Source organism: Xenia sp. Carnegie-2017, unplaced genomic scaffold (genome assembly GCF_021976095.1).
Source record: "Xenia sp. Carnegie-2017 unplaced genomic scaffold, XeniaSp_v1 HiC_scaffold_23, whole genome shotgun sequence".
Lineage (NCBI taxonomy): Eukaryota > Metazoa > Cnidaria > Anthozoa > Malacalcyonacea > Xeniidae > Xenia > Xenia sp. Carnegie-2017.
Genome location: NW_025813486.1, coordinates 5,412,481 through 5,425,198, shown reverse-complemented (window position 1 = coordinate 5,425,198; position 12,718 = coordinate 5,412,481). Strand labels below are relative to the sequence as shown.

At 34.5% G+C, this 12,718-nt stretch overlaps 1 protein-coding gene across 1 annotated transcript in view; it reads left to right on the top strand.

Moving 5' to 3' along the window:
- LOC124448486 overlaps positions 1-12,718 on the top strand; it is a 113,217-nt gene that overhangs the window by 11,344 nt on the left and 89,155 nt on the right. The window lies entirely within an intron of this gene.

Here is a 12,718-nt window from a genome sequence, read left to right as displayed (position 1 = left end):
TACTCACTTAACTACGTAACCATGATCATTTAATGACAAACAACATTTCTTAATATAATCATTTATCCATAAAAAAGCCAACTTATTCACATAAAAGATATATTTGAGCATTTTAATAATATTGCAGTTTCCAAAGAGGTCGTAAAAAGCAGTGGAATCATTGTGAATGCATTATACAAGATGAGATAAAATAATAAAGATGACACAAAAAGATGCAAAATTTTGGACATTGGAGACAAATTATTGTGTCGTTGGATATAGTACTTCATAAGAGAAATGTGCTTAACAAGTCCCAGAGGAAGAATACATTTCCAATTGATTGTTTGTTTTTGCCAAAACAGACACTGCATATTTTAGATATATTGCATTGCTTTGCTTGCAAATTGTGTTGTATTTATTGAACAGCTTTAAATCAATAATTCAGTAAAATTTATGAAATCAACATGGCATTGCAAAGGTAATATAAGTACTTTTTATAAAAATTGCATCTTTATCATGTAATGAAAATACTTCTGTGTTTTGATGATAAGAATTATGAAAGTACTATAAAGTTTGTGTTCTGAAGCAAAAATTAAATTTATGGTTCATTGTAATGCTAGTTTTTTACTTTAATAAATTACATGTATAATACAGAATTGATTGCTTTCATTGAAAAAGTGTATAAACATCACCTTCTAGCTTGTTTAATGTCACAATATGTACAACATTTTGAGTAAAAAACAGAAGACTTAACATTATTTTTTCTGTGAGTTGCAACAATGCAAAGATAGAGCATAAACAAAGCTTTTTCTGTCTAGAGATATCACAAGAAGAGAAATATTTTTCACAATAAACATGAGAACTGAGGAAAAGTTCATGAATTCATTTATTGAGCCTAGGTGCGGCCACGATTTTTCTAAATAAAACCTTCAAAATGCAGACAATATCTCTGCCAAGAGTCAAAATTTCAAATACTATCTGGGGTAGTACCAAATACTATCTTTGGTAGTACGCACGTCCCCAAACAACCCTTTATAGTGGCTCACACACTCAGAACTAAAAATTCCAAAGTCAGATAAGGAAGTGGATCCACCCTGGTTAGCGATACGGTTAGGGTTGAGTTCAAGGAAAGCAAAAATTGGGTTTTAAAACACGGTAGGAAAAAATTTGGGTTTTAGAAGTTTAGGAATAAATACAATAAGGATGGAACTAATAAAATGGATGAATTGAGATAAACATAGAAAAAACAAAAAATGCACTGCATCACTTACCTTTTTGAGCTGACAAAGTACCACAAATTAGGGAAACTGCTGATAAAACTTGTTCCTGTAAGTAAAGCAGAAAAAAACATTTTATTGAATATTCAATAACTGAAAATGCCCTCAGCCATATTAGTTAATCCCACAATCCTGTCAAAATCATATGAAGCAATGAAATGGCCAGATTCAGCATTTAATTTTGTCAAAATTTAAGAGCCACAGCTGATGTTTCTTTCATATCCCTTAACACAAGGCAATCAATGTATTCTTGTTAAATGTATTACTTTAGCCATATTTTCTGTTGTCACATACCCTAGTTTTGCATTTTCACAAATATGTTATAACTTATAAAAGATTAGTGATTAACGGTTTCTCCCAAGAAAGCAAATTGCAATGACGCATTGCAATGACTCGTCAAAGTTAGAAAAATATTTGACCATATAAAGGATGCACTCTTCAGAGCACACTTCTGAGCACTCCTGCATCAACTATGCTGCTGTGTCTGAATTCCATGTCTCTTGACATGTCATAGAACCCAATTACTGGCTCACTTGACTTGACACAAAGGATTTTCTAATTTTTGCTTACGCAAGCAAATCCTTAAAATGAACCATTTTTATAAAATGGATATGTTTCAACTTTCAACTGACTTAATGATGCCATCAATGTATTGTAATAATCGAGGTAATTGAGACTGTACAACGGTGATGATATCCATAGTTAAGATGTTTGTATCTATTGTATTTAATATAAACCTCACGTCGGCATGATTTCCCACAACAAATAACTTTACAAAAATTCGTATGATGCAAATTAAAAGAAACATTAGCCATAATGTCGCTTAAAGAAATATAAACAAACTTACTCTCTTATGTCAACAGCACGTAATAAATTTCAGAATGTCTATTATGAAACGTCTATTGCAGAATACTATTCTGTGAGCATTCTAATAAATACTCGTCGTGAACAGTCATGGATTTTTGCGCTTGCGCATGTCGCTCCGCGCCATTGAACTAAATTAAATGGACACGCGAGATTTTTCCACGACAAGCGTGTGTAGTTGTTTCGAGATTCTCTCGCCGTGTGACAATTGAAGTCGGCGCTGCTTTTTTCGAAGAGAATGGAGAAAATCAACAAGCATTCGATGTTTATTGCAAAAAGAATGAAAACGATATTTTTACCGCTATCCGGGCCAGCTCGCCTCCATATAATCAAGCCCTTCGTTGTTGTGTTTTCAGACTTTAGTGCTCTTATAATCTTATTTATATATAATCTTATTTATATATAATCTTATTTATATATAATCATATTTAAGTTTGAAAAATTGTAATCCAGGCATTTAATACATAAAAGATAAAAGTTTCTCCGGATTTTAATTGATTTTTATTGAGCTTTCGACTCATCTAACACAACACAAAATAAGCTGCATTCGAACACTTTTCAACAGGATAAACACTCATTATAATACTGAAGAAGCAAAAAAAACAGAACGCAAATACTTATACTCCACATTTATTAAAAGCAATTACCCTAGAAACATCATAAACAAAACTATATACAAAGTGCAAAACAAAACACAAACCGACAAAAGCAATAAAAAGCCGGACGAAACAGTAAAAATCGTCCCATTACCATACATAAACGGAACGTCAGAAATGACTGCCAGACTTCTTCGACCATTTAATATTAACGTCGCCCAAAAACCTACAAAAAAACCTCAAATCATGTTTTACCAAACATAAAGACAAAACAACAATTCATGATACAACTGACGCGATCTCCAATCACATTACTCCACCCACTAATCCAATTAGACGCTCTAAACGTCTCCAAGCTAAAAGCACGTGTAAATAAATATCCTCATTCTGATGAAGGCTCGAAGCAACGAGTCGAAAGCTCAACAAAAATCACTTAAAATCCGAAGAAACTATTATCTTTAATGTATAATCTTATTTATATATATAAGTTTGAAAATTTGTAATCCAGGCATTGAAATACATAAAAGATATATATATAATCTTATTTTGTCTTTCATAAACTGTCAAACAACAGTTTAATGACCTCCTTAATTGGTTCGATGTTTTTTTTGCGGTTATTTGAAACCAGCGTTCGTATTTTCTCGCCTCTGTGCGTGAAAAAGAATTGTGAAGAATTTGATAAGGAAAAAAATTTGCCAAACGCAAGCAATTATCAACGATGTGCCATTGAATGATAATTTCAACATGATAACGGAAAACGACTTAAAAAAATTCCCTCACGATAAATTCTGAGATATCTTGTCAATTATCATCCCTCAATGGAGTATCATAAATATAGTCTTGCCTAGTACATGTGTCTAATGCCTATTCCATGTTTGTAACTATGTACATTGCAAATGGTAAAAATTCTTGATTGTTATAGCTGTCTTCAAGTAATTAAGAATAACGGCTAACTACAAAGATATTAAGTAACATGCAGCTTATTTGGTATAAAATTACTTAAATTCCACTGTTGAAGAAATGTTCAATAATTTCTAGAAGAGTCCTCTCACTGTTTTTTTCAATAGGAACGCTATTTCAAAATACAAAGATATAAAAAAAACGTGTTTAAAATAGTTCTTGGCAAAAGAAAATAGACTTTTCGACACAGGAAATGGTGTACATCATGTCTCGATAATCTTTAGTAAGTCAAAGCGTTGCAAGAAAAGGTAAACATCAAACCTAAGTACATTCTCCGTAAATGGACATCTCTATAGCGCGACGCGTTAATTTTTAGCGCGACGCGCGGCTCCAGCATTACGATAATTTTATGGGGTTGTTTTGCGTATTTTTTCTAAACATATTTAGATAATGGCTAAGAATCCTGTTGAATGTTACCTAATCCTTTCCTGAGCTACAATGTCTTTTTACTATTGCATCAAAATGAACGAAGCTTTCAATGTCCGAACTTTGACTTTGCTTACACTTTTAATGACGTCATAGATACACGTGCACGCTGCCGTAAAAGTGATGAATTAAAGCGGACAACGAATGACGGAAAACTACTTTTCACATTTAAACTGAAAAGACGCGAGTTAGCTAAGCCAGAGTGTGTGTGTTATTATGTCTTAGAGTTTTCTACGACAACTTGACTATACTTTCTAAATACCATTCTCGCGCAAAATAACTAGTATCCTGCTACACGAAAAGCTTTGTTAAATTGCTTTATGTTGAAATAAAGGCTGAAACTGTATGTTGTTCACTGAGATTGTTAAGTTATGGGAAGTTATAATATATATTTTGTGCTACCTTCAAAAGTAACAAATTTCAGCCTGAGCGAAAGGTAATCCAATACAAACCGCAGACAACCAGGTCTTTGATAGTATCAAAAACCATGTCCAGCCGACAATTTACCCGACTCCAGCCGACAATAATGTTCAGCCGACACTTCCTTCGGAATTTGTATTTTACTATATTTTGGATATTATCGTTCTATATTTAATCTATTTATTACAAATAATGGTCAAACCACCGCGTATAATGTTGAAAGCACTGAATATAATAAAAGAGCCACCACGTAAAATGATGTTTGATTACCTAAGACAGCTATGGCGTTCCATAAAGTTATCTAGCTAAGTGAAATATTGGACCGCCTATGGTCATATGTCGAGTAAATGCTATAAACATGAGTTCAAAAATGTTGAGAATATTTCGAAACATGATGAAAATAATCTTTTTTCAAACAGCCAATATCATTAACAATTTACCGAAAATTAAGACGAACAAGAGTATTAATTTATGTCAATAATTCTATTCGATTTCAAAATTTTGGAGACGTAATAGATGCGAGAGTACATAGGACTTGAATTGTGCAAATAACGCTCACATCACGTCACAACAAATTAACATTAAAATGATTAAAAATCTATTGATCACTTACGTAGACTGCTATTAACTAGAACCACTGTTCGAGCACAAAACACAAGTTGCCGTTCTTCTTCTTTGAAAAATGAAATGACACAGGGGAATTCTGTGCGATTTCGGGGAAAACCCCAACGACAAAACGACAATTTTGCCTCAAAACATCTCCGTATTTATTAACAGGGCATATCAGCCAAACCAACTGACTGTTTTTTAACATGTAACTCGCAAATGATTCGACCTACTTGAAAACATTTTAAAATCGAGATTATTCGTCAGGTGTTACTCAAGATTCAAGCTACCTTGCTTCAGGAATAGTAACACCAATTCATGCATGCCGTGTTAGATGGTGGGGGAATCCCAAATACCATAGGGAAAACCCCATTGGAAACCGAAAAATAATAATTAAGAACTTCTAATATTGAACACATGGTTCTATTTTAAACAATATCATATATCCATTCCTCGTTATTGCATACCATAGAAGCCATTAATTTCATATAATCTACTTAGCACGTAAACTGAAGTCAGTGAAATGTTGACAGCATCCATCTTTTCTCGAGAAACGCCTCAAAACGTAAACCCGTCGATGAATTCACAAGCTTTGTTCGAAAACGTCTCCAATTCTACGTATTAGATAGCATCCACATATCAGGCACATCAACCAAGCCTTTTTATCATCAGACTCGATTATAGATATTTCGGTGAGGGTCAACCATTTTGAAAAACAAACTTCAAAACCTTTAACACTCGAGAATATAACGGAATATTTGTCAAATGTGCCGCGTTTCTATGGTGGGATCGAAAATTTCACGCTTTTACCGCTTTTACCAAATGGCTTGAGCCAAAGAAGTCTCTAATGAGCCTCAGCAGAAAACACCATTACAATTCTTCTAACTGAACGTCAGAAACTCCTGAGAGTGGAAAACATATTCCCACTACACTATGCGTAGTCGTCCAAGAATTTCATTTTATATAGTATGATAAAGCAGAAGATAACTTCTACCTGTCGTTATGACTACAAAGTTACAATAATTGCAAAAGTTTTTGAACTAATTTCGCTTGTTTTTCACAAAAAAGTTGAAAGTAGGGCAGAGCTGAAAAAATGAATATACAACCCCCAATTAACGTTCTAGTTTCGCACCTGTATACAGGGTGTCTAAAAATAGGTAATCTAACTTTAATTGACGCACAGAAGGGGTAAAGCGAGGTTTGTGTTTGACTAACTTGGAGTTCTGGTTCGTAACATGATCTCAATCATTGAGAGCCTGAATCATGTGAATTCGGTGGAGGAACAAAAAAATATATTTAAAATATTTCTCTTTTCCAATGCAGCCTGTCGATGAGAATTGTTTGGTGATATATCTGCATAAAGAGCATGTGATATAAATTCGAATCGTACGAACAGCGAGCGCGTTCCTGTGAAATTAATTTTGGTTACTACATAACCTCATACAGAGTTCTCACAGTGGAATGTGAAGTTTGCTGCATTTTGAAGAAAAATGAGCAAATGCGTAAATAGTTTGCGACTCATTTACTATTACTATTAATTAGTTTTTCTTTTGTGTAACCTAAAACAAAGGTTTAAAATAATGCAAGATTTTTCAACGTGCTCACATTTGCTCATTTTTCTTGCCTATGCGACAAACAACATAACATTTGACTTTTCAATATGAACATAATAGCCCAACATAAGACTTTTAAAAAAGCCATCACTGGCCACGATTTTAAATAACATTTGACGTTATGTCACTGAATACGTCACTAAGGGGCTGATTACATGGGCAAGTTATCCCGTGTAGGCGAGTCGACTCGCTTTGCAGAGCTGACTCTCTTGGTAAACGTATTATGCATTATTTTGACAGTGTGATTACTTGACAAGCGAGTTGTCCCGCCTTTCCGGGATCCCAGTTGTTTTGCTTGCCGAGTTACTTGTTTAGGCGGGATGAAAATTCTCATGTAATTGCATTCTGCCAAGTTGGCTCGATAAAGGGGGCAAAAAGATTTGACTCACACATGTGTTTATTTGTGAGTTTATTGTATACCTGTCTATTTGCTAACAACTCGCATGATGTAATTGTCCCCTAATTTTTAATCCAATTTACCAATATATGTCGGCATAGACCTACACTATAAGTTGAAAGGTCAGGTTTAAGGTTATGGGTCGATTTCGACTGCTTGTAGAATATGGAATTGTATCTTTACGAATTTGAAACGTAATCTCATATAGGATCTGCGCACAACACATGATTTACCAAAATTCAGGTGAGAGAGTTTTGTGTCAATGAATCCAAAAATGATCTGATCAATACGCAGTACAAAAGCGAAAAATCTGCCCAAACATGCAGGAGTATCACTTTTTATTACAATGCATATTATTACAATGTGATTACCATAAAATGAGTAAAAATTGTAGATTTGGGCTTCATTTATCATTCATTACAGACTTTCGCGAAATAGCACCTCCATATCACCATATGACTCTACTATACCTGAGATTTTAAAATAGTTAAGCACGTACTCCCTCAGAAACGTTTGAAATTAGCATAGTTAAGGGCGAATTCAGAATGTGTGTGATAGGCATGCAGAATTTACACAAAATGTAGGAAGTTGTCGTGTCAGTTGTTTCTACGAATAAATTTGAAAAGCATGGGATTACCTTTATCAAATGCGATCAAATGTCGTGTACATAAAGCATTATTTCGAGAAATCGAGAGGATACATCAGGTATTCGAGTTCTTAGATCAATCACTTCCACGTGGTGTCATATGTACTTGCATTGGGTTGCCAGTATTTCAATATCATTGGTTTCCCCCCTTCCCCCTGTAATACTCAGTCCCGTAGTCTCGTGCTTTAAAATGACAAAAGCATGAATCCGTCTAGATGTCGCAATCCCATCGATAATGGTATCCAAAAATATTCAACAAACATAAATCAGCACACACTACTGTGGTCAGAAATTTTATTTGATTGTCCAATAGACGATTTCTAATACAATAAAAATTTAAACTTTCTTCTGGGAAACAAAAAGTTCTTGAGTCCACCCTCCCCACCTTCCCTCTATCAAACAAATTCGTCTTCTATCGAAAATAAATCACTCAGAGACATTTATTTACAAGAAGCCCGGAAAATTTCTACACAAGTGTAGTTTACTTGTCCGTTTCAAATCTCACAAAACGCCTGATACAACCCAGTGAGATTTTTGGAGGAAATTTAATGATATTGTTTTTCGAAATATTTTTATAAAGCGGTTTTAAAAATATATTGCTTAATCAAAACTTATGCATAAAAAATTGTTGCAAGCACTTCACACGCAGATATTTTTTACTGTGAAAATCAGCCACGACAGGTTGTTCATTCACAGACATAAAGAACAATATTGGATTGACTTTCAATTCACTGCACTTCACAAATATTGGAATCAAAAGACATCAAGTTTGCTAGAATATAATGGTTTTGTCTAATGTTTTGTGCTTATATATTAGTATTTGCGCACGGCGAAATTGTGAGCAATGGAAAATATAAAAATGTGGAGCGGAAATGGCGCAGGCGAATGAAGAATTTCCTTGTAAAATTATAATTTTAATTTTAATGGTTGAGGCACAAGTCAGACTAAAAAGACAAAAATTAATTTTACATGAAAATTTCATGTAGGAGGTAATTCGAACGTCAAAAAATTCGGTTGACAATTGACTAATGTAGCCAATGCAAATATTTTTTCGTTTGAAAAACAAGAAATTGATTTAATTTCTTAAGAAATGAATGATAATTTTGCTGACAAATTTGCATTGTACGAGTAAAAAATTGGGCTGGCTCGCCACTGCCACATGGAGATGTGTGATAAGACATTACAATCAGGGCATATATTGAAAGAGCAAATGACAACTACAATGCTAGTAACTTTTTATAGATGATTATTATGCAAAAATTGCTTTAAGTTTACCCTACCCAAGAAAGATGTCCATACAAGATTGACAAAACAAGTATCCGCACGAGGTCACTTGACAAGGAGGTTGTGACGATAACTACATATAAACTTTGAGAGGATTTTTGCGATATTCGCCACTGATCTTGATTCCCAGCATCGTTTACAAATTCGAAATGACGAAATCTGTTTTCTTTGAAAAAATACACAACGCATATACGTGAATAGAATTTCGAAAATACAACAACAGCATCATGTTTCTTTAAACGCCAATAGAAAGAAAAAAAACAGTTGTAGTTTATGTAGTAATAAAAAGAATGTATGTAGTAATATATGAATGTATGTAGTAATATAAAGAATTGTGTATAAGTGCATCTTAGGCAAACAAATTCGAACAATACTTGCATGGTCTATGCTTTTAATTTTAACCAATGCTGAATGCAAATAATTTTGGGAGATTATCTGAAATAGAGCCTGCATGGACATTTTCCAAAGCTAATGTGTTAACTGTTCTAAATTAGAGTCTAAAGGGGGTCTCCAAGCTTGGGGTGTTCAAAAAAGTGACACTACAGTTGTCTCAAATCTTAATGTTCTAAATCCGCTGTTGAATACATATAGTTTTAATAGAGGGTTTGCATCGGTTGCCATACTGGAAAAAATCGCACATAGTGAAAAGAATTTACATTAAATTTATGCTTTGTTGAACATAGGCAATTAGTGTAGTACTCCAGCATGGCCTCTTGACGTCACATGCAAACACTCTATAAATTATTCAGTGTAATATCGCTCGTTTAATGCATGAGTCAAATCCAAGCGTTACCATCCCCCCGGGATACCCCTGGGCATTTGCCCTGGAGACCTTTCTCGGGGGTCGGGAATTTGCTCGTAAAAGAGATGCTCGGGAGCCGGGTATTTACTCCGGCAATAATACCCCCGGGGATTTGATACCATTTGAGTACGCGAGTCGCGACTATTGATTTCTATTAATCGCGAAATTAAGTACGATTCCCATCTCCTGGTATCCAGACGGACCATCGTGTAGTTCTTTTCCTTACCCAGTTGCTGATGCAAAGAGACCTTGTGGAGTGGAGGATTGCGAAACATGCACGGGAGTTTGCTATGGGCATTATGTCACCGATGTGTCAGAGCTGCTAAATTTATATGCAGTTGGCAAAGCTATAAGGAGCCCGCCGCCGTCTGAAATTATGGCAGACTTTCACAAGAATCACAGTGGTGGATGTGTAGAGGATACTGACATAAGCATGCTTGCCAAGAAATGTTTGCTGTCAACCAAGGATGTTAAATTACTCACATTTCTCTAGCACTTTTCAACAATTAAAATGAAATAATCAAGTCTTACACGTCTTGGAACGGTTATCCTAACAGCGTTAAAAACTTTTTGTTTAAAAAAACTGAAATCCAAGTACAATGTTCTATCCCTATTGACAACCGCTCTTCAATAGATGATAATCTACCTAAAACCTTGGTTCGTATTCCTTATCTTGGCATGCGTGGTGATTTCCTCTTAAAGTCCTAGGGCTGGTTGCACGAAGTCTGGATAGCGTTCTCCATTGGATAGCAATTTTTTTAAATTTTTGTAAAACCTTTTAAAAGCAAAAAATGTAACATTCAAACTAAGCAATCACTGAAGTTAAATATTGTTTTGAGGATTACGAAATTTGCTTTTTACTGTATAGCAAGTAATTATGTAATTATATAGATTGTAAAGTAAATGGTTTGAACCCGGGAGTATCGTTACATGTTTGTAAGGGGGTGTTTACATGAATCCGGAAAGACTTTCAATCCCGATCGAAACGTGTGTCAATCCGTGTTTACATGAAACTAATTGTTGTTTTTCTTCGCACTCATTTTACCCCATTTAGCCTCTTTATTTACTTACGAGCTTCAATTTGCCAGAAGACAATACCCATGGCACATGCGTGCTTCGTCATTAATCACAATATCATACCAGAATGAAACTCAATTCGCGTTTACATGAGATAAAAAGTAAATTTCGATCCGGAATGAAACTAGGAATGAACTAGATCCGGATCGAGTTGTGACTCATTCCGGATTCATGTAAACATGCAATAGGATTTCTTTTAAAGTGGAACGAGTTCATTCCGGATGGAAACTCATTCCGGATTCATGTAAACACCCCCCTTGAATGTAGATCGTCCAGGTTGGTATAGTCCTGAGAAGGACTGTTTTTGTTGTTGTTGACTGACGTTTCGACAACCTTAGCGGTAGTCATCTTCAGAGTCAAATGAAGTGACTCACTTCAATATTTTGACGATCTACATTTACAAACATGTATAAATTGTATTGGCAAGTTTGACAATATTATCACATACACATGCACCTTAATAAATATGGGACCAGATTTTTAATTTTTTCGCTTACGCTACATTTAATTAGCAATTTCATTTTAATTTATTTAATTCTACTTACAGAATATAGAAACGGTAACTCTTCACAGACTCTTTATTTATGTATGGAGTTTTTCAGATAAAAATCAAAGTAATATAAATTACAAATAAACGGACATCATTTTATGATCTTGCTATATCAAAGCTGCATGTTAAATTACATTTACAATACAATATAGCATAATATCAACACAATTGTATTATTAATTTAAAAGGATATTCTATCATCGCGGATGAACGATACAATAAAAAATACAATGAACATTCTTCAAAACTACTAAAGTACAAAACTGAATAAAATAAAAATCATTTACAGGAGTGAAAACTAACAATATATTGGCAAGTAATTACGAAAATTAGCAATAATTGCTTTGCATCATTTCATCAAAGTTCGCGCGCCTCATTTTGTGCACCCATAACCGGATTTTGCACACGTAATTCGTCTACCTCGTCCAAACGCTCGCTAGTCCATTGTATAGTAGATGTATTAGCTCTCACTTCACGCTCTAAAATTTCCACTTTTTCAAAGAGATTGACAAAAAAAGCAGGGACTTGGTCAGCCATGTCTTGAATTCGCGCAAGTGATTCGTCAATATGGCCGAAACGCTCGTAAAACTGTACTATAATGAATGAATTATCTCTTGCTTGCCGCTCGAGGGTCGCAATCCTTTCACGCATTGAGGAACCATCTACAGACAATTGAGTGTTATTATTAATGTTCCCATAACGATCCTCTAGACTCTCAATTCTCCTTTCTAAGCCTGTAAGTTTTCCAACTAAGATGAAAAATTTGTCTGAAAGATTGGCACGAACAGCAGTGATTCGGTCGCCCAGGTTTTGAACAGCAGTTGTAAACTCTGGACTTGGTACATAGTTACTTAACTGTGTAACAAATGCCATAACATATCGTAACAAAGCGCTCACATGATCAATTAGATTGTCATTCATATGTTGACGGTCTCCTTTCGTTTTAAAGTCTGTGAAAAAAGAAAAAGATAATGGCAAAGAATTATTTTCCACAAAATAGCGTTATTTGCAACTATTTTCGGTTATCTTTATCTAATTATGATGAAGAACAAATTTTGTTTCCTCTAAGCACTGAAATCATTAAATTAATAGGAATGCACAAACATGCCCCGTTTTCAAAGAGACAACCTATACAAACCAACTTTCTGACAGGTCAAAGCGGCTTGACAACATTACAAACTAATTATTTTACATATTGCAGCACAAAGTATCACAGAAAAA